Source organism: Hylobates moloch, unplaced genomic scaffold (assembly GCF_009828535.3).
Source record: "Hylobates moloch isolate HMO894 unplaced genomic scaffold, HMol_V3 SCAFFOLD_12, whole genome shotgun sequence".
NCBI lineage: Eukaryota > Metazoa > Chordata > Mammalia > Primates > Hylobatidae > Hylobates > Hylobates moloch.
In genome coordinates, this window is record NW_026652287.1 from 21,570,184 (window position 1) to 21,593,556 (window position 23,373).

The following is a 23,373-nucleotide window of genomic DNA, read 5'->3' on the forward strand; positions in this document are numbered from 1 at the left end:
CCTTAATGAGTCATTTCTAACAGAGACTAAAGTGGAAGTGACGCTGTGTGACTTCTGAGACTGAGTCATAAGAAGCATTTAGGCTTCTCCTTGTACTCCCTTGAGCCATCCACTCTGGGAGAAGCCAGCCACCGTGTCTTAAGGACACCCAAGTAGCTTTATGGAGGCCCGTGTGAAGAGGAGCTGAGGCTTCCTGCCACCAGCCAGCAAGGAACAGAGACCTCCTGGCAACAGCCAGGACTGAAACCATCACTTCCAACCATCCTGGAAGTGAATCATCCAGCCCCAGTTGGGCCCCAGATGAGAACAGTCCTAACCCATTTTTGTTTGTTTGTTTGTTTATTTAAAAGACGGGGTCTTGTTACATTGCCCAGACTGGAGTACAATGGCTATTCACAGGCATGATCATATAGCAGGATCTATAGCCTTGAACTTCTAGCCTCAAACAATCCTCCTGTCTCAACCTCTCAAATAGCTGTGACTACGTGTGCAGGCCACCAGCCCATGTTTTGGACTACAATCTCGTGAGTGCGAGACCCTGAACTACAAGCTAAGTCGGATTGCATGTGAATTCCTAAAACCATATGAGATCATAAAGGTTTGCTGTTTTTTTTTTTTGAGACAGAGTCTCGCTGTCGCCCAGGCTAGAGTGCAGTGGTACGATCTCGGCTCACTGCAGGCTCCGCCCCCCGGGGTTCACACCATTCTCCTGCCTCAGCCTCCCGAGTAGCTGGGACTACAGGTGCCCGCCACCTCGCGTGGCTAATTTTTTGTATTTTTAGTGGAGACGGGGTTTCACCGTGTTAGCTAGGGTGGTCTCGATCTCCTGACCTCGTGATCCGCCCGCCTCGGCCTCCCAAAGTGCTGGGATTACAGGCGTGAGCCACCGCGCCCGGCCAAGGTTTGCTGTTTTAAGCCAGTAAACGTGGGAGTAATTTGTTACCCAGCAATCAACAATTAACACAGAGCTCAAGAAACCTTGGGGCGTGAGGTCCAACCAACCCTTTTCCCACCCATTAGGGTCCAACAGAGACCAAGAGGGCTCAGGAAACGGTCCCCCTTGGTCAACACACATCTGCCCCAGGCCAGAAAATAATTACATTCCTGGGTTCTTCCCTTTTTGCCTGGGTGGGCAGAACTCCCACGGCAGATTCCTGGGTTCAGGGTCTGATCTGCTGAGCTCAGGTGCCTGATGTCATCTCTCCCTGTGCTTCCTTCCCTTGGATTCAGTTCTGTTTTCTGTCCTCCCAGTGCCTTAGAAGCTACAATTGCCACAAGTCCTTCCCTAAGAAAATTATGAACAGTATTTACAATCTGGACTCCATTTATGGAAGCGTGCGCCACACTGAGAACATTACAGGCCTTATCTATCTCTTCCACCCCAAATGAAGGGTTTGCTATTCATTTTCCCATTTGTCAGATGAGGGAACTGAGGCACAGGGTAGTGAAGTGACATGTCCATGTCACACGACTGGTGATGGAGCAGCTGGCGTGGACTAAAGACTGGCCTCACTGTAGTGCCCTACCTCTTAATCACTTACTGAGCCCAAGTGATAAAAAATGGTAATAACAGAATTAATGATTCTGAATTAATGATTAATGATTTTTTTTTTTAGATGGAGTCTCACTCTGTTGCCCAGGCTGGAGTGCAATGTCTCGATCTCAGCTCACTGCAACCTTTGCCCAGGCTGGAGTGCAATGTCTCGATCTCAGCTCACTGCAACCTCCACCTCCTGGGTTCAAATGATTCTCATGCCTCAGCCTCCCAAGTAGCCAGTATTACAGGCATGAGCCACCACGCCTGGCTAATTTTTTGTATTTTTGGTAGAAATGGGGTTTCCCCATGTTGCCCAGGCTGGTCTCAAACTCCTGACCTCAAGTGATCCGCCCACCTCAGCCTCCCACCCGCCTCGGCCTCCCAAAGTGCTGGGATTATAAACGTGAGGCACCTCGCCCGGCCTAATTAATAATTCTGAGTGATTAATGAATTATTAGAGGATTATGTACCAGGCACTACTCTGAGGGCTTAGTTTAGGTGGATTACAATTTACTTTGCCCAACAACTGTAAGGAGAGAATGTTGTTTTCCCCCATTTGACAGAAAGGAAACTGAGGGACGAAAGGTGAAGTGACTTCCCCAACTCACATGGATGGTAAGTGGCCCAGCAGCGATTTACACCCAGGCTCCCCAGTTCTGATCTTGACCAAAAACAGCGGCGGCCGCGCACCCCAGCCCCAGGCCCCCGCTTCCACCTTCCCCCCGCCCCAACCTCAGCCTGCAAGCCGCCCCCTCTTCCGCTAGCCTGGGGCCAGCCTGGGGAATCTGGTTTCTGGGGGAAGTGACTCAGTGGCCTGAGGCCCAGTAGATAATTATTCACTTCCAATCCCGGTAATTAGAGGCCCTAATAGCTCCGCAGAGGACGTACAACCCAGTTACCCCAGCCGTCCCCACCCTGACCCGGGATCAACGTGGGGCACGCGAGCTCCCTGGGGCCGGGACTTGGCCGCAGTCCCAGGCGTCAGGCCCTGAGGGTGGTAGCGCGCGGTGGCAGCCACTTGGTGGCAGCCGCTTTGCGCGGGGCTCTGGCGCCCCCTGGTGGCTATGGGGAGATCGAGGGCTGGGAAGCAGCCTCCTAAACTCCCCAGCCTGACTCTTTCTCCCGCAAAGGACCCTCCTCTTGGATTCCCCCTAAGCCTTCCTGGAAGCTTCCCAGGCTCCAGGTTGGATGCCTCTCATCCACCATCGAGTAGCCATCAACGCTGAGGACACGGGTTTGGGGACGGCATAATGACTAGCTTCTCTCTTCAGTGCTGGGTCACCTTGGGCAAATGACTTGGGCTCTCTGAGACTCAGTTTCCATATCTGTAAAATGGGAACAAAGAATGAGGACACCAGTGGGGCGTGGTGGCTCACGCCTGTAATCCCACCACTTTGGGAGGCCGAGGTGGGAGGACTGCTTGAGGCCAGGAGTTTGAGACCAGCCTGGCCAACATGGTGAAACCCTGTCTCTACTAAAAATACAAAAATTTGCCTGGCGCGGTGGTGCATGCCTGTAATCCCAGCTACTTGGAAGGCTGAAACAGGAGAACTGCTTGAACCTGGGAAGGATAGGTTGTAGTGAGCCAAGATAGTGCCACTGTACTACAGCCTGGGTGATAGCATGAGACTGTCTCAAAATATATAAATAAATAAACAAATAATGCTGACTATTACTAGCTAAACCTGTTCTCAGGTCTTTCTTTTACAATGAGGAGTGGATTATTAGAACAGCTTAATCCTTCCCACCTCATTTAATCAACATTAAAGAAGCATCAAGGCCAGGCACGGTGGCTCACGCCTGTAATCCCAGCACTTTGGGAGCCAAGGTGGGTGGATCACCTGAGGTCAGGAGTTCGAGACCAGCCTGGGCAACATGGCAAAACTCTGTCTCTACTAAAAATACAAAAATTAACCAGGTGTAGTGGTGCACGCCTGTAATCCCAGCTACTCGGGAGGCTGAGGCAGGAGAATCGCTTAAACCTGGGAGGTGGAAGTTGCAGTGAGCTGAGATCATGCTATTGCACTCCAGCTTGGGCAGCACAGCGAGACTCCATCTCAAAAAAAAAAAAAAAAAAAAGCATCACAATGTTAGCTAAAGCCAGATGAGGTGGCTCATGCCTGTAATCCCTGCACTTTGGGAGGCTGAAGTGGGAGGATCACTTGAGCTCAGGAGTTGGAGGCCAAGCTGGGCAACATAGTGAGACCCCCATCTCTAAACAAACAAAAATGTTAGCTAAAGTACAGAGGCAAAAGAATTGAAAACAGGTACTCAAACAGATACTTGTACATGAATGTTCATAGCAGTGCCATTCACAATAGGCAAAAGATGGAAACAACTCATGTGCCCACTAGGGGATGAATGAATCAAGACAATGCTGTCTATCTATACAATGGAATATTACACAGCCATAAAAAGGACCGAAGCATTGATATATGCTACAATGTGGATGAAATTTGGAAGCATCATGCTAAGTGAAATAAGCCAGTCATAAAAGGACAAATATTGTATGATTCTGCTTATGTAAAGTATATAGAATAGGTAAACCCCTAGAGACAGAAAGTAGACCAGTTGTTGCCACGGGCTATAGGCAGTGGGAATAGGAAGTAACTTCTAATGAGTATGGGGTTTCTTTAGGGGTGATGAAATGTTCTGGATTTAGACTGAGATAAGTGATGGTTGCACAACATTATGAATGTACTAAATTTAGTTAATTCATGAGGCCAGGTGTGGTAGCTCAAACCTATAATTCCAGCATTTGGGGAGGCCAAGGTGGGAGGATTGCTTGAGCCCTGGAGTTAAGAGACCAGCCTAAGCAACATAGTGAGACTCATATCTCTAGAAAATAATAATAATAATAATAATAATATTCGGGCAAGGTAGAATGCGCCTGTAGTCTCAGCTACTCAGGAGGCACTGTGGTGAGAGGATCACTTGAGTCCAGGAGTTTGAGGCTGCAGTGAGCGGTGATCCTGCCCCTGCACTCCAGCCTGGGTGACACAGCAAGATTCTGTCTCTAAGTAAATGAATAAATTTAGTTAATTCATTAACTAAAATTAATTAATTCATTTTGTTATGTGACTTTCACCTTAAATTTTTTAATGTGGAAAAAGGTGTTAGGACGCACCCTGCCCTCTCTATTCCTTCAGCCCTATCCCCCCACCCCACCCCCATCCTCCATCTCCCATCCTGTTCCCCAGGTGATCTTGACCCCAAGATGCAGATGTGCGGCAGAGGCTGGGAAGTTCTTCTCCCACCACACCCCCAGAACCTGGCAGAGGCTGGGGCTGCTCCACAGAGGAGGTGACATATGTATGGGCCACTTCTCGCTTGCAAATCAGCCAGGGTGGCTTCCTGGTTCTAGATCACCACACTTGAGGCCTCCTGAGCCTCTTGCCAGCCCAAGGAGACTTGGGCAGGGCCTGAGGCTGCAGAAAGGTATGGGGGTGCCCGCCCCTGGAGCTTGTCCACCTGCGCCCTCTGCACTGGAGGAGGCAGCAAGCAGGGCCTCTCTGGGGAGTAAGATGTCAAGATGCTCAGAGAGGGGCAGAAGGTGTCAGAGGGCACCGGGTGTGGTGGCTCACGTCTGCAGTCCCAGCACACAAGGCGGGCGGGTGGATCACTTGAACTCACGAGTTTGAGACTAGCCTGGGTGACATGATGAAACCCCCATCTCTCTCTCTCTCTCTCTCTCTCTTTCTCTCTCTCTCTCTCTCTCTCTCTCTATATATATATATACACACACACACATATATATGTGTATATATATGTGAAAAGAGGGTGCCAGAGGGGGAGGCAGGAGTCGAGGTCATGGCTGGAAGGGCCCCGAGCCAGGAGGGTGCCCCAAGCCAGCAAGCGTGGTGCAAGGTGCAAGGAGCTGCACTTTCCTCTGCCCTCTGTGGCCTTCTCAGGCCTATCAGACCAGACCATCAGTCACCCAGATGGAAGGGGATTCTCTTCAGAGCCTCAGGCACCTGAGTCACTTCCTTTCAGAACTCAGAAGCCAGCTACCCTGGGCTGCGCTGGGGGTGGGCTTGAGCTTATTCTTGGGTCAAGAGCAGGACACTGGGGCCAACTGCCTGGGTGCGCCTTAGGGGTCTGCCACATAGACCTGCTGTGTGACCTTGGGGGAAGTCACTTCATGTCTCTGAGGCAACTGGGGCCACAGGGCCATAGAGAGGAGGAGAGGAGAGGGGAGTATTTGGCAACACTGTTAGAAGCAGAAGTAGAAAGCGGAGGGTGGGGCTGGAGGGTGGGGAGTGCAGCTGACCCTGGGAGCCACTCACCGCGAGGCTGAGGTCAAAGTGGACATGGGCTACGGCTGCCTGACTTCCCCTTGTGCTGGTAGAAGCACCTGATTTTCCATCCAGTCGAAGTTCAAGATGTTCTCTGGGGCTAACCCTCCCTCCCATGCCCCAGTGACTGGTTCAAGGGTGGGCAGGTGGCCCCACAGGGCCAATGAGCCTCAATTCCAGGCTTTAACAGCACAGTCGGATAAGAAAATACCTCATTTGGGCTGGGCACGGCAGCTCAATGCCTGTAATCTTAGCACTTTGGGAGGTCAAGGCAGGCGGATCACTTGAGGTCAGGAGTTCGAGACCAGCCTGGCCAACATGGTGAAACCCCATTTCTACTAAAAAGCACAAAAATTAGCTGGGTGTGGTGGCACGCCTGTAATCCCAGCTACTTGGGAGGCTGAGTCAGGAGAATGCTTGAACCTGGGAGATAGAGGTTGCAGTGAGCTGAGATCCTGTAACTGCACTCCAGGGGACATGAGCTTGGAATTTCTTTTTTCTTTTCTTTTTTTTTTTTTTTTTTTTGAGACGGAGTCTCGCTCTGTCGCCCGGGCTGGAGTGCAGTGGCGCAATCTCGGCTCACTGCAAGCTCCGCCTCCCGGGTTCACGCCATTCTCCTGCCTCAGCCTCTCCGAGTAGCTGGGACTACAGGCGCCCACCACCACGCCCGGCTAATTTTTTGTATTTTTAGTAGAGACGGGGTTTCACCGTGGTCTCGATCTCCTGACCTCGTGATCCGCCCGCCTCGGCCTCCCAAAGTGCTGGGATTACAAGCATGAGCCACCGCGCCCGGCCGAGCTTGGAATTTCTGAGGGCTGTCTTGCCTGGGAGTGAACACACTCATAGTAGAGCAAAGCCCAGAGACAGAAAAAAACCATCTTGATGACAATGTCTGTGCACCTAGATCCAGCCATACCTGAAAGCACTCTTGGACTTCTCAGCTCTGTAAGTCAGTCATTTCTTTTTGGCTGAAGCCTGTTTGTGTGCAGCTTTTAGCCACTTGGCAATGGCCAGAGAACAGCATTGTGTCCTCCTAGCAATCATAACACCTAAAGGTCCTTTGTGGGCTCCTCATACCTGAAACAGGAGACCGGGATGGTCCTGTTTGCATCAGTTGGGTTGACTGGAATGGCCCTGGGGTTGGAAGTTTGCAGGACCAGGCAGCAGAGGAAGGCTGAGAGGAGTTAGGGCCCCATAAGATCAAGAGAATACACTGCCCCTCAACTTGAGATTTGTTGAGCCCCTACTATGCGCTAGGACTTTTCCAGGTACTGGGGATACAGTGGTGAACACAGCAGACATGGTGTTTGTTCTCATGGTAGACAGGCAGTTGGAAAGTGAATCCTTAAATACAAAGTAACAAGTTAAATCCCTTAAATATAGAGTGACAAGTTCATGGGCCATGAAGCTCACTGAATTCTTCTTTTTTTTTTTTTTTTTTTTTTTTTTTTTTTTGAGATGGAGTCTTGCTCTGTCGCCCAGGCTGGAGTGCAGTGGCACGATCTCGGCTCACTGCAAGCTCCACCTCCCGGGTTCACGCCATTCTCCTGCCTCAGCCTCCCGCGTAGCTGGGACTACAAGCGCCCGCCACCACGCCCGGCTAATTTTTTGTATTTTTTAGTAGAGACGGGGTTTCAACATGTTAGCCAGGATGGTCTCGATCTCCTGACCTTGTGATCCGCCCGCCTCGGCCTCCCAAAGTGCTGGGATTACAGGCTTGAGCCACCGCGCCCGGCGCTCACTGAATTCTTCTAACAACCCTTATCATCTCCATTTTCCAGATGAGGAAACTGACGCTCACAGAGGTGAAGTGACTTGCCCAAGGTCGCACAGCTACTCAGATTCTAAGCTGGGGTTTACTTGCTCGCTGTGTGACTTCAGGCAAGCCGCGTCACCTCTCTGTTTGGTTTCTTTATGTTTAAAATAGAGATAGTAAAGTCTTTCCTAATTATCAGCATCATGGTAAGAAGCAAAACCCACAAGTGCTCAGTAAACATTAGCTATTATTTTTATTTTATTTTATGTTTCTGAGCTGGAGTCTTGCTCTTTCGCCCAGGCTGGACTGCAGTGGCACAATCTCAGCTTGCTGCAAACTCTGCCTCCTGAGTTCAAGCCATTCTCTTGCCTCAGCCTCCTGAGTAGCTGGGATTACAGGTGCACCACCACACCAGCTATTTTTTGTATTTTTAGTAGAGACAGGATTTCGCCATGTTGGCCAGGCTGCTCTTGAACTCCTGACCTCAGGTGATCCACCCGCTTCAGCCTCCCAAAATGCTGGGATTACAGGCGTGAGTCACCATGCCCAGCCTGTTTCCCGTTTTACAGATGAGGAGGCCAAGGCACAGAGAGGTAAAGTGACTTGCTGAAGGACACACAGTTTGCAAATGGCAGAGTGGGGATTAGAACCCACTCATGCATATTAAACCCATTAATTTCCAGCCTAATGCATGGTTACAAGTTGCTTTTTACTATTTTTAAAAATTTTGGACAGGCGCGGTGGCTCACGCCTGTAATCCCAGCACTTTGTGGGGGCCGAGGCCGGTGGATCAAGAGGTCAGGAGATCAAGACCATCCTGGCTAACACGGTGAAACCCCGTCTCTACTAAAAATACAAAAAATTAGCCGGGCGCAGTGGCGGGCGCTGGTATCCCAGCTACTCAGGAAGCTGAGGCAGGAGAATGGTGTGAAACAGGGAGGCGGAGCTTGCAGTGAGCTGAGATCGCGCCACTGCACTCCAGCCTGGGTGAAAGAGAGAGACTCCGCCTCAAAAAAAAAAATTTTTTTTAAGAGACAGTCTCGCTGTGTTTCCCAGGCTGCAGTGCAGTGGCTATTCACAGGCACGATCATAGCGCACTACAGCCTTGAACTCCTGGCCTCAAGAGATCCTCCCGCCTCAGCCTCCCGAGTAGATGGGACTGCAGGTGCGCATCACCACGCCTAGCACAAGTTGCTTTATGAGTCTAGGGCTTCACTGGCAAATGAAAGACCTCCTCTGCTCTTCTGCAGTCCTGGATGCGACTCAGGAACCATGCCTACCAGCCCCACCTCCCTTCAGCTCCTGACCCTGAAGAGCCAGAAGGAAAATAAATGCCACGGAATCTATCTACAGAAGGCAGCCGTTTTGAGTTTCTGGGCGGGGGTTGGTTGGTTGTGGGTTTTGCTAAAGCAATAGGATTCTTTGGATTTGAAGTGGAGGGTGCTAGGAGGTTAGGAATACTGGCTTTGTGGACATGGTGGCGCATGCCTGTAGTCCCAGCTACTCAGGAGGCTGAGGCGGGAGAATTGCTTGAACCCGGGAGGCGGAGGTTGCAGTGAGCCAAGATCGCGCCATTGCACTCCAGCCTAGGCAACAAGAGCAAAATTCTGTCTCAAAAAAAAAAAAAAGAACACTGGCTTTGGTGACCAGTAGGCTAGCACCCGCTCTGCCTCTTCCTGTGAGAACACTGGTGCCTCACTCACCATCTCGGAGCTTTGGGTTGAGGATTACAGTGAGGCACCATGTCAAATGAACACAGCCTCGGCCCCAGGCAATACCTCTTCGTTGCTTTGAGCAGGTGAAATTTAGAAATTGAAATTGCCCCTTGGGAGAAAATGTCCAGGAATTTGGGCGTCTGTGGCAGGGGTCTGGGGGGAAGTGAGAGGCCCCCTTAAAGGAGGGACGAAAGGATAAAGGGAGAAGTTGAGAATGCCAGCTTTTTTTGTTTGTTTGTTTGTTTGTTTAAGGCAGGGTCTTGCTCCATCGCCCAGCCTGGAATGCAGTGGCGTGATCACTCACTGCAGCCTCGACCTTCCAGGCTTGAGTGATCCTCCTGCCTCAATCCCTTAAGTAGCTGGGAGTACAGGTGAATGCCACCACGGCCAGCTAATTTTTATTTTTATTTTTTGTAGAGAGGGAGTCTTGCTATATTGCCCTGGCTAGTCTTGAATTCCTGGCCTGAAGCTTTCCTCCCGCCTCAGCCTCCCAAACTGCTGGGATTACAGGTGTGAGCCACCATGTCCCATATGGCACCTTTTAAAGCAGGACTTATAAATCCTGCACTTGCCAGGTGTGGTGGCTCACACCTGTAATCCCAGCACTTTGGGAGGCCGAGGTGGGCAGATTGCCTGAGCTCAGGAGTTTGAGAACAACCTGGGCAATATGGCGAAACCTCATCTCCACTAAAAATACAAAAAAAATTAGGTGGGCAATGTGGTGCACACCTGTAATCCCAGCTACTCTGGAGGCTGAGGCATGAGAATCACTTGAACCCGGGAGGAAGAGGTTGCAGTGAGCTGAGATCGTGCCACGGTACTTCAGCTTGGTGACAGAGTGAGACTCTGTCTCAAAAAAAAAAAAAAATTAAAACAACAACAACAACAACAAAAACTCTTGCACTTGAGGCAGGGGATGAGCCGGCAGGACCTTCCAGGTCTTCGGGACTTCAGCAAAATTCACTCACACACAGCAACCCAGCCCTTGGCTGGTGCCTCCTTTTCCCCATGTATATACCAGGGGGAGGGGACCCTTGAAGTGGAGGGACTCTGGCCCTCGCTATCGCTCCCCCTTCCTCCATGTCCTGCCCAGTGTGGGGCCAGGCCAGCGTGTTTGTGGTGGAGGATGATTTCAGTTCCCTCTTGCGGGTGGCTGGCTCAGCCCACTTCTTGGGTGGGGTGGCCACAGTGGAAGGAAGCTCTGCCTCAGATCCCACCTGGACCACCATCTGCCCCTGCTCGTGGCTAGGTGAAGAGGGGCATCACTGGAAAGGGTCCGGAGACTGAGATCTGGATGCCAGTGGGGCCAGGGGACACCAGCTCAGCCACTGACTCATGTCCTGGTCACCAAGCACCTGCTATGTCCTGGGCACTGCCAGGTGCTGAGACACCGCGGTGAACAAGGCAGACCAAACCCCCTGCCCTCCTGGACCTGCCTTCCAATGTGGGGAGAGGTCCGCCAAGGGTACATCCACAGTTATCAAGCCCAGATACATGACCTGCAATTGGCTTCTCCTGGTTTTTCTCCTATGTCACTGGCTATCTTCTCATTTCCTTTGTGGGTTCTGCCTTATCTTCCCAACCTCCTGAGAAAAGCCCACAGGCCTCCATGATGTCATCTCTCCTCTCCCCTCCTCTCTGCTGCAGCCACATGGCCTCCTGCCTGTGGGCCTCTGCACGTGCTGTTCCCTCTGCCAACAATGCTGTTCCCTGGCCATCTGCATGGTTTGTGCCCTTATTTCCTTCAGGTCTTTGCTCAATGGCTGCCTTCTCAAGGAGGCCTTCCTTAGTCCCCTCCTAGTAAAATGACAACCCCCGCAACCCATCCTCATGAACAATTCATATCCTCTTGCCCTGCTTATTTTTCTCCTGGGCTCTTAACCTCAATTCGTGGACTGTATGAATGTTATTTACTTATTTTCCCCTCTGGTCAGGAAGGGCAGGGGCACTTGTCTGTCTTTAAAAAAATAATAAGTTAAATGAGGTGAAGTTCCTATAACATAAAACTAATTTTTTTTTTTTTTTTTTACATAGAGATGGAATCTTGCTATGTTGCCCAGGATGGTCTTGAACTCCTGGGCTCAAGTGACTCTCCTGCCTTAGCCTCCCATGAGGCTGGGACTACAGGTGTGAGCCACTGCGCCCAGCAAAAGTAACCATTTTACTTATTTATTTATTTAGAGACAGAGTCTTGCTCTGTCACTTAGGCTGGAGTGTGGTGGTGGCAGGATCATGGCTCACTGTAGCCTCGGCCTCCCAGGCTCAAGTGATCCTCCTGCCTCAGCCTCTGAATAGTGGGACTCCAAAAAAAAAAAAAAAAAGCCAAGTTTACAGGTGTGAGCCAACATGCCCTGCAAAACTAGCCATTTAATTAATTGTTTAATTTTTTTGACAGAGTCTTGTTCTGTCACCCAGGCTGGTGTGGAGTGTCGTGATCTCAGCTCACTGCAACCTCTGCCTCCCAGGTTCAAGTGATTCTTCCACCTCAGCCTCCTGAGAACCCCGGAATTACAGGCAAGCACCACCATGCCCAGCTAACTTCATATTTTTTGTAGAGATGGAGTTTTGCCATGTTGGCCAGGCTGGTCTCAAACTTCTGACCTCAAATGATCCGCCTGCCTTGGCCTCCCAAAGTGCTGGGATTATAGGTGTGAGCCACTGTGCCTGGCCATTGCCTGTCTTTTTAACTTCTATCCCTGGTGCCTGGGACAAAGCAGTGTCCAGCAAGTACCGGTTGAAAGAATGGCTAATGGGAAGAAGCGAAGGCCTCTGACTTAGCGGGAGGGGAAGGGTTGGGGTCACAGACCTTCCTGGAAGAGGCAATGGCTGAGTGAACACTTAAAGGATGAGGGGTGGCTGGGTGAAGGAGGAAGCCTCCTGGGAAGGGGACTAGCACGTGCAAGGGCCTGGAGCCTGGTGCACTCTGGGAAGAGAGGGAGGCCAGGCGGCTGCAGCAAAGCGTGAGGAGAGTAAACCATGTGTGAAGAGGCTGGAGGGGTAGCCAGCAGCCAGGATAAGGAGGGCCTTGTCACCCATGGGGCGGAGTCTGGACTTGCTCCCAAGGCCACGGGGAGCCATGGAAAGGCTTTGAGCAAGAGGGTGCCATGACTTGATTTCATGAAAGTTCTAAGAGGATCCCTCGGCTGCTCAGTGGAGAATGAACCCTGGGGATGAGGGAGTTGGGAGTGGCAGAAGGGAGGCTGGAAGGGAGGCTGCAGTAACTGACCTGGGGAGAGAGAGCGGTGGCCTGGGATGGGGAAGTGGTGGCAGAGATGGAGAAGTGATGGATTCAAGACATGGTTTGGAGGTAAAATCAGGACTTGATCTCGGTGGCCACAGCCCAGTTCTAGTTCCCAAATTCCCCTTTCTAGTTCTTCTGACTCACTGTCTGCTCTCCACACCTCTCCTGTTCCCAGCCACAAAGATGCCTGGGTGTTCACAGTAGCCCAAATGGAGACACCCTGCGGTCCTCAGTGGATGGATGGATGGATAAACCAAAGGTGGCATGTCTGGCCGGTTGCAGTGGCTCATACCTGTAATTCCAGCACTTTGAGAGGCCAGGGTGGGTGGATTACTTGAGGTCAGCAGTTCAGTTTGAGACCAGCCTGGGCAACATAGTGAGACCCTGTCTCTACAAAAAATACAAACAAAAAAATTGCCTGGAGTGGTGGCATGCACCCGTAGTCCCAGCTACTCAGGAAGCGGAGGTGGGAGGATTGCTTGAGTCCAGGAGGTGGAGGCTGCAATGTGCCATGATTGTGCCACTGCACTGCAACCTGGGGAACAAAATGAGATCTTGTCTCAAAAAAAAAAAAAAAATGTAGGGTATCCATACAAGGGAACATGATTCAGCCATAGAAAAGAATGAAGGACTGATACACGCCACAATGGGATGAGCCTCAAAACCACGATGCTAAGAGACAAAGCCAGTCACAAAGAAACATGTAGTGTTGATTCCATTCATAAGAAATGTCCGGAATAGGGAAACCCATAGAGACGGGGAGCAGATGGCTGGTTGCCAGGGGTTAGGGGGAGGGGCGATGGGGAGTGACTGTTTAATGGATACAGGGTTTTTCCTTTTGGGGTGATAAAAATGTTTTGGAACGATCAATGCTTCCAATTATCAAAGTAAAAAGGAAAAATAAAAGTTTTGGAACTTGATAGAGGTGGTAGCTTCATAATGTTGTGAATGTACTAAACGCTGCTGAATTGTTCACTTTATTTATTTATGTATTTATTTCAAGATGGGGTCTCGCTCCATCACCCAGGCTGGAGTGCGGTGGAGCAATCATGGCTCACTGCAGCCTCCACCTCCTGGGCTCAAGTAATCCTCCCACCTCAGCCTCCTGAGTAGCTTGGAATACAGGTGCCTGCCACCAGATTGGCTATTTTTTTGGGAGGTGCCAATTTTAAATAGTTTTATTTAAGACATTGCATTTTCCACTTACAATACAGTGCTTATAAACTACAATGTTACTTCCACATGTTCCATATAAGCATTGAGAATGTCCAGTAATGTACTCTAGCAGCTCGACTTCATTTATTTATTTATCTATTTATTTATTGAGAGAGAGTTCCACTCTGTCACCTAGGCTGGAGTGCAGTGGCACAATCTCTGCTCACTGCAACCTCCGCCTCCCCAGTTCAAGTGATTCTCCTGCCTCAGCCTCCTGAGTAGCCAGGATTACAGGTGTGCACCACCATGGCCAGCTAATTTTTGTATTTTTAGTAGAGACAGGGTTTCACCATGTTGGCCAGGCTGATCTCGAACTCCTGACCTCAAGTGATTCACCTGTCTCAACCTCTCAAAGTGCTGGGATTACAGCCGTGAGCTACTACACCTGGCCCCTAGCAGCTCAGCATTAAAACTGCCACAGAATTTGTTACAAATTTGGGTTCTTCAATGTTTTGGCTATGTGGAATCATGTGATCTTTATATTGGGGTTGGCTTAGTCAACCTCCCTTTTTTTTTTTTTTGAGATGGAGTCTCGCTCTGTTGCCCAGGCTGGAGTGCAATGGCGCCATCTCGGCTCATTGCAAGCTCTGCCTCCTGGGTTCATGCCATTCTCCTGCCTCAGCCTCCCGAGTAGCTGGGACTACAGGCGCCCGCCAGCACGCCCGGCTAATTTTTTGTATTTTTAGTAGAGACGGGGTTTCACTGTGTTAGCCAGGATGGTCTCGATCTCCTGACCTCGTGATCTGCTCACTTTGGCCTCCCAAAGTGCTGGGATTACAGGGGTGAGCCACCGCGCCTGACCTAATCAACCTCTTAAATGGTTGTCCCTGAGGAATTAGGGACACTACATGTTTCTTTGTGACTGGCTTTGTCTCTTAGCATCGTGGTTTTGAGGTTCATCCCATTGTGGCGTGTATCAGTCCTTCATTCTTTTCTATGGCTGAATCCCTGAGGAAGTAGGGAAGTAGAGGGAGGAGCTCCATTGCCAGGGACTTCCCCAGGTGAGCCTCCTAGCGGTCCTCCTGCACTTGGGTCCAGCTTGGTAATGATGGGGTTACAGCCTTTCTCCAGCTCTTTCTGCTGATGATCAATTTCTTCCTTCTCCGTCATCTGATTCTTATGGAGCCAGTTTATAATTTCATTACACTTGTAAATAATCTTCTGTTTGTCCTCACCATTAATCTTGCCTTGAATTTTCTCATCTTCAGTGGTGGCTTTCCTGTTGAATGCATTGGATTCAAGTGAATTCTTGACCCTCTGCTTCTCATCTTCAGCTTTGTACTGCTCATCTTCCTGGACCATACGCTCAATGTCCTCCTTGCTCAAACGGCCCTTGTCATTCATTAGTGTTAGTAATCTTGTTCTTTTTCCCTATACTAGTTTTTATTTTTTTGAGACATTGCTGTGTTGCCCAGGCTAGAGTGTAGTGGCGCAAATTTGGCTTGTTGCAGCTTCGACTTCCTAGACTCAAGTGATCCTTCTGCCTCAGCACCCCCAAGTAGCTGAGACTACAGGTGCACCCTATCACACCCGGCTAATTTTTTTTTTTTGATGGAGTTTTGCTCTTGTTGCCCAGGCTGGAGTGCAATGGCGTGATCTCAGCTCACTGCAACCTCCGCCTCCCAGGTTCAAGCGATTCTCCTGCTAAGCCTCCCTAGTAGCTGGGATTACAGGCATGTGCCACCATGCCCGGCTAATTTTGTATTTTTAGTAGAGATGAGGTTTCTCCATGTTGGTCAGCCTGGTCTCAAACTCCCGACCTCAAGTGATCCACCCGCCTTGGCCTCCCAAAGTGCTGGGATTACAGGCATGAGCCACCACGCCTGGCCTACACCCGGCTAATTTTTTTGATCTCAAACTCCTAGGCTCAAGCAATCCACTTGCCCTGGCCTTCCAACATGCTAAGATTACAGGCGTGAGCCACCACACCAAGCTTCCTGTACTTTTGTCCACAGCAGAGACACTGAGGATGTCACTAGCATCAGTGTCAAGTGACTTCAGTGTGAGGAACACTGTCACAGGAAGTATGCCCGTGAGTTCAAACTTGTCAAGCAGGCTGTTATCCTTGCTCACGGCACGCTCGCTTCCATAAACCTGAGTAAGCACAGCAGGCTGGTTGCCAGAGCAGGTAGTGAAGGTCTGTGTCTGCTTGGTAGGAATGGTAGTATTATGCTTATCAAGAACTGTTGTGACTCCGCCAGCAGTTTCAATGGAAGGGAAAAAGGAGTGACATCCAGGAGCAATGAGTCTTGAACATTTTCTGGTTTGTCTCCAGATCAGATGGCTGCCTGAGTAGCTGGATCGTAAGCAACAGCTTCATCAGGGTCAATGCTCCTCTGCAGTTTTGTTTGTTTTTTTGAGACAGGGTCTCGTACTGTTACCCATGCTGGCGTGCAGTGGCACAGTCATGGCCCACTGCAGTGTCAACCTCCTGGGCTCAAGTGATCCTCCCGCCTCAGCCTCCCAAACTGTTGGGATTACAGGCATGAGCCACCATGCCCAGCCTTCAGTTCTTTTCTATTGAAGAAGTCTTGGGCAAGCTCTGAATCTTGCAGTTAGAAGCCGAACCAGCAACCAGGGTGATGTCATGAATCTGTGACTTGTCTAGTTTGGCGTCTCGAAGGGCTTCTTCTACGGGGTCCAGGATGCCATGGAACAGGTCAGCATTCAATTCTTCAAATCGGGCATGGTAATGGAGGTATAGATGTCAATTCCTGCCTGGAGAGAATCAATCTCAATACTGGCCTGGGTGCTGGAAGACAGAGTACACTTTGCACGTTCACAAGCCGCATGAAGGCGTGAGGGCAGCTCTCTCTTTTTTTTTTGAGACGGAGTCTCCCTCTGTCACCCAGGCTGGAGTGCAGTGGCCTGATCTCTGCTCACTGCAATCTCTGCCTCCAGGTTCAAGCAATTTTAGTGCCTCAGCCTCCTGAATAGCTGGGATTACAAGCGCCCACCACTATGCCTGGCTAATTTATGAAAAAATTTTTTGAGACAGAGTCTTGCTCCTGTCACTGATGCTGGAGTGCAATGATGCGATCTTGGCTCACTGCAACCTCTGCCTCCAGAGTTCAAGTGATTCTCTTACCTCAGCCTCCCAAGTAGCTGGGATTTCAGGTGCTTGCCACCACACCCAGCTAATTTTTTTTTTTTTTTTTTTTTGAGATGGAGTCTCACTCTGCTGTCCAGGATGGAGTGCAGTGGTGTGATCTCAGCTCACTGCAACCTCCGCTTCCTGGGTTCAAGCGATTCTTCTGCCTCAGCTTCCCGACTAGCTGGGACTACAGGCACGTGCCACCATGCCCGGCTAATTTTTTGTATTTTTAGTAGAGTTGGGGTTTCACCATGTTAGCCAGGATGGTCTCAATCTCCTGACTTCGTGATCCGCCCGCCTCAGCCTCCCAACATAATGGGATTACAGGCATAAGCCACCATGCCCAGCCACACCCGGCTAACTTTTTTATTTTTAGTAGAGACAGAGTTTCACCATGTTGGCCAGGCTGGTCTTGAACTCCTGACCTCAATGATCCATCCACCTTGGCCTCCAAAAGTAGTAGGATTATAGGCATGAGCCACCACGCCCGGCCAGCTCTCCTGTTCTCACTGAGGTCCTTCTTATGCTTGTATTTGAGCTCAGCAATGCAACGGCTGTCCATTTGGTTGCAAAGTCTTCTCCACCTTCTCCAGTTGTAGATTTTGACTTCAAAAATTTCATCCTCAATAGTGAGGACTGACACATCAAAAGTGCCACCTCCCGCACACCTATAGTCCTGCTACTTAGGAGGCCAAGGTGGGAGGTTCTCTTGATCCCAGGAGGTTGAGACCAGCCTGGGCAACATAGTGAGACCTCATCTCTACAAAAAATAAACAAAAATTAGCTGGGCATGGTGGCAAACACCTGTAGTCCCAGCTATTTGGGAGGCTGAGGTGGGAGGATCGCTTGAGCTCAGGAGAGCCATGTTGCAGTAAGCCAAGATCGTGCCACTGCACTCCAGCCTGTGTGACAGAATGAGACCTTGTCTCAACAAATAAAATAAAATAAAATAAATGAATAAAAATTTAAAAAGTGCTACCTCCCAGATCAAAGATCAGCACATTTCTTTCAGCTCCAACCTTTTGGTTTAAGCCATAAGCAATAGTAGCAGCAGTTGGCTCATTGATAATTCTAAGTCCATTGAGACCAGCAATAGTTCTAGCATCTTTTTGGTAGCCTGATGCTGAGTCATTAAAGTAGGCTGGCACTGTGAGCACAGCATTGGTAACAGTCTTCCCAAGGTAGGTTTCTGCAATTTCCTTCATCTTTGTCACAGCCATAGGGGACATCTCTGAATAGAAGTTATTTGTTTTGAGACAGGGTCTCGTTCTGTTGCCCAGGTTGGAGTGCAGTAGCGTGATCATGGCTCACTGCAGCCTTGACCTCCCAGGTTCAAGCTATCCTCCCGCCTCAGCCTCCTGAGTAGCTGGGACTAGAGGCACACGCCACCACACCTGGCTAATTTTTTTATTTTTAGTACAGACAGGGTTTCACCATGTTGCCCAGGCTGGTCTCGAACTCCTGGGCTCAAGCAATCCACCTGCCTCAGCTTCTCAAAGTGCTGGGATTACAGGTGCGAGCCACCACACCTGGCCTGAAGCTTTTTGTTTTTCCCTTGTTCTCTCCTTGGACCTTGGGCCTGCCAGCATCACTCACCACCATGAAGGGCCAGTGCTTCTTATCAGACCAGACAACAGTATGATCAAATCCACATCCAATAAGACGTTGGTCATCAAAAACTGTATTGTTGGCGTTCATTGCAACTTGATTCTTTGTGGCATCACCAATCAATAGTTCAGTGGCCGCAAAGGTGACATAGCTTGGAGTGGTTCAGTGTCCCCAGTCATTGACAATTAACTTTACCTTTTTGTGCTGGACAATACCCACACAAGAGTTGGTGGAACCAAGATCAACACTAAATGCAAGGCCCTTAGAAAATGGCTGCTGTGGCATGCAGGCCTGACTCGGAGTGACGAGAGACATAGGAACCCTAAAAGCAGTGGCCATATTCAATGAGACCCTAATTAAAAAAAATTTTTGGAGAGATGGGATCTCGTTGTATTGCCCAGGCTGGTCTCTAGCTCCCGGGCTCAAAGTGATCCTCCCGCCTTGGCCTCCCAAAGTGTTAGGATTACAGGCATGAGCCACCATGCCCGGCCCTAAATTATTCACTTTACAATGGTTAACTTTTTGTTTTGTGAATTTTACCTCAATTAAAAAAAAATGAATAAAAGGACCCCCCCGCATCCCCCCCCCCAAAAAAAAAAAAGCCAGGCTCTTGCTCTCTGATTTCTGCCTCCTTCACCCAGGTCAAACTTTGACTCCAGCATGAGGGGCTCTGAGAACCAAGATTCACAGGCCCCCTGGAATTTCCCCCACATCAAGGCCCATATGTCCGTATGCCTGGCATTTTCCTTTCCTGGTGAACGTCTAGACTTGGGAACACTCCACCTTGCCCTTCCTGCCCTGGGAATGATGCCAGCGTTAGTGTTGGCCCAGAATCCAGGGGCTCCACTGATACTGCCTGGTAGCCTTCTCCCTCCACATCTTCCCTCTGCACTGGCTTCACTATCAGGCAGGCTCTGTCCCATCGGGGCAGGTGTTGCTCCTCCCACTTAACAGGGTCTCAGGTCTGAGCCAGCCATGGGTCACATGTCTATCCTTGAACCCCTCATCATAGTCAGGGGCACAGACCGCTCTGATTGCGCGGAGGGAATGGGCAATATGCCTTCCATGGAACTGTGTGTGTGTGTGTGTGTGTGTGTGTGTGTGTGTGTGTGTGTGTGTGTGTCTTTCTGGGGGCACCACATATCTATTCTCCAAGGTCCACAAGCCCTGTCTCCCCTGAAAAGAGTGAAGCCCAGAGCAGGGAGGGGCTTCCCCAGGATCATACAACCAAGAGTCCCTGACCTGACCAGGCATTCATTTCCCCATGCCGTGGGTCAAAGGCTCAGGGACCTTCTCTCTGACTGTGACCAACAATGCATTGAGCCAGGGCAGACCTGTGAAATGTGAGGCACACACAAAGTATGGGATCTGAGTTTGCTGACAGCATGGTGGAAGTGGATAAGAGGCCTTGGGGAAGGGGACAGGGTGTGGGAAGCTCAGCGGGGAACCCTACCCTGCTAGAACATCCATAGCCAGGGCTGGGCTGGGATCCTGCCTTCCCATGAGAAGGCGGGACTGTCTTTTTGTGGGTACTCTCTTCGTCTAACAAGCACTTAGCGAAGACCTGCTGTGTGCCACATGCTGGGAACATGGCAGTGCTGAAACAAAAACCTTAGCTTTCATGGAGATTACATCCCAGAGGTGTGCTCCATTCATCCCACAAGCATTTACTGAGCACCTACTGTGTGCTAGGTATGGAGATAGGTGTTGGAGATCTGGTGGTGGGCAAGAAGATAAAGATTCCTGTGTTCATGGACACCGAACAGATAAATAAACAAGAAACTTCTCAGGCGGTGATGAGAGCTGTGGAGAAAATGAAATCAGCGAGGGTTGGCAATGATGGGGGTGGCCATAGAGCAGGTAGTCAAGAAGGCCTTCCTAGAAGAGGTGATATTGGCTGTTTCACATGTAATGAGTCTCTCCACATGTTTAAAACCAAACTTACACTCCTTTCTCTGAGTCCTGGTCCTGTCCCCCTGCTCAAGCTGCTGAAATGTCCAGACCAGGAACCTGGCCACTGCCTCAATTCCTCCCATCCCTTCACCTCCCACTTCTAACTTGTGACCATCTTGTACGGTTTTTCAAAGCTGTTCCCTTTTCCAAGCCACCATCATCTTTCACTTGGACCCAGCCAGCATCTTTTGCTCAGAATCTCAATGTTTGAGAGGCATCCAGGTGGTTGCATGTATTTCCTCTCCTTTTTTTTTTTGAGATGGAGTTTTGCTCTTGTTGCCCAGGCTGGAGTGCAATGGCACGATCTTGGCTCACTGCAACCTCCACCTCCCAGGTTCAAGCCATTCTCCTGTCTCAGCCTCCCGAGTAGCTGGGATTACAGGCATGTGCCACCACGCCCGGCTAATTTTGTATTTTAGTAGAGATGGGGTTTCTCCATGTTGGTCAGGCTGGTCTCGAACTCCTGACCTCAGGTGATCTGCTTGCCTCTGCCTCCCAAAGTGCTGGGATTACAGGCGTGAGCCACCACGCTCGGCCTCTTCCTTTTTTTTTTTTTTTTTTTTTGAGACAGGGTCTCGTTCTGCTACCCAGGCTGGAGTGCAGTGGCGGGATCACAGCTCACTGCAGCCTCAACCTCCCGGGCTCAGGCGATCCTCCCACCTCAGCCCCTCAGTACCTGGAACCACAGGTATGTGCCACCAAGCCTGGCTAATATTTTTATTATTTGTAGAGATGGGGGTCTCCCTATGTTGCCCAGGCTGGTCTTGAACTCCTGAGCTCAAACAGTCCTCCTGCCTCGGGCTCCCAAAGTGCTGGGATTATAGATGTGAGCCACTGTGCGCAGCCTCTTACCTTTTTTTAATTGTGGAAAAGTACACATAACATACAACTTACCATTTTATCCTGGATCTGGTTTGGTGTCTGACAAACCACACACACACACACACACACACACACACACACACACACACACCCCACACCTCTGATTTTAACCATTCTAAACTGCTAAACTGTACAATTCAATGGCATTAAGTACATTCACTTTGTTGGGCAACCATCACCACTATCTAGTTTCAGAACTTTTTCATCCCCGCAAATGGAAACCTCATGCTGGTTGGCAGTTATTCCTTACCTACCAACCCTGGGCAACCACAAATATTTCTTGCTCTATGGATTTCTCTCTCCTGGTTATTTGTTTTGTTTTGTTTTGAGACAGAGTCTCACTTTGTCACCCAGTCTGGAGTGCAGTGGTGCAATCTTGGCTCACTGCAACCTCCACCTCCTGGGTTCAAGCGATTCTCCTGTCTCAGCCTCCCGAGCAGCTAGGACTACAGGCATACGCCACCATGCCCAGCTAATTTTTGTATTTTTAGTAGAGGTGAGGTTTCACCATGTTGGCCAGGCTGGTCTCGATCTCCTGACCTCAGGTGATCCATCCGCCTCGGCCTCCCAAAGTGCTGGAATTATAGGCGTGAGCCATCGTGGCTGGCTCTCCTGGTTATTTAATGTAAATGGAAACTTTATTTCTTTTCATGGCTAAGCACTATTCCATCAAATGGATGTACCACAATTTGTTTCTCCATATATCTGTGGATGAACATTTGAGTTGTTGCTAGTTTCTGGTGTTTCTGAATAAAGTTGCTATGAATAGTCGCATACAGGTCTTTGTGTGGTCATGTTTTCATTTTTCTTTGGTAAATACTTTCTTTGGAGTGGGATTATTGGGTTGTACATGGTGAGTTTCTGTTTTGTTTTTGTTTTTTTTTTTCTTTGAGACAGTCTTGCTCTGTCACCTAGGCTGGAGTGCAGTGGTGCAATCTCAGCTCACTGCAACCTCCGCCTCCCAGGTTCAAACAATTCTTCTGCCTCAGGCTCCTGAGTAGCTGGGAAGACAGGTGCACGCCACCACGCCTGGCTAATTTTTGTATTTTTAGTAGAGACAGGGTTTCACCATATTGGTCAGGCTGGTCTCAATCCTGACCTCAGGTGATCCACTCCTCTTGGCCTCCCAGACTGCTGGGATTACAGGCGTGAGCTACTGCACCCAGCCTTTTTATTTTTTTTTTGAGATGGAGTCTTGCTCTGTCACCCAGGCTGGAGTGTGGTGGTGCGACCTCAGCTCACTGCAACCTCCACCTCCCAGGTTCAAGCGATTCTCCTGCCTCAGCCTCCCAAGTAGCTGGGATTATAGGCGCCCACCACCACGCCCAGCAAACTTTTGTATTTTTAGTAGAGATGAGGTTTCACCATGTTGACCAGGCTGGTTTCAAACTCCTGACTTCAGGTGAATCCGCACACCTCAGCCTCCCACAGTGCTGGGATTACAGGCATGAGCCACCTTACCTGGCTGAGTTTCTGTTCATTTTTACAAGAAATTGCCAATTTGTTTTCCAGAGTGGCTATACCATTCTACCTTCCCATCAGCAGTATGGAAGTTCGGTTGTTCCACATCCTCACCAGCACTTGGTGTTGTCAGTCTTTTTAATTTTGGCCTTTCTAATTGGAACATGGAATTACCTCATTTGGTTTCAATTTCCATTTCTCTGATGTGTAATGACACTGGGCATCTTTTCATTACTTATTAGCCAGTGTATCATATTATAGCTTTTTTTTTTTTTTTTTTTTTTTGAGATGGAGTCTCACTCTGTTGCCCAGGCTGGAGTGCAGTGGTGCAATCTTGGCTCACTGCAAGCTCTGCCTCCCAGGTTCACGCCATTCTCCTGCCTCAGCCTCCCAAGTAGCTGGGAGTACTGGCGCACGCCACCACGCCCAGCTAATTTTTTGTATTTTTAGTAGAGACGGGTTTTCACCATGTTAGCCAGGATGGTCTCGATCTCCTGACCTCATGATCTACCCGCCTTGGCCTCCCAAAGTGCTGAGATTACAGGCGTGAGCCACCATACCCAGCCCATATTACAGCTTTTTATAAAATATCTGTTAAAATCTTTTGCCTGGGCCA

The 23,373-nt window shown here is 49.8% G+C and overlaps 1 protein-coding gene and 1 pseudogene across 1 annotated transcript in view; both read right to left on the minus strand.

Moving 5' to 3' along the window:
• The window catches only part of LOC131380835 (protein PRRC2A-like), a 40,775-nt gene that overhangs the window by 8,883 nt on the left and 8,519 nt on the right, over nt 1–23,373 (minus strand). The gene's annotated exons all lie outside the window — the stretch shown is intronic.
• LOC116477922 (heat shock cognate 71 kDa protein-like) lies at nt 14,577–18,751 on the minus strand (annotated as a pseudogene).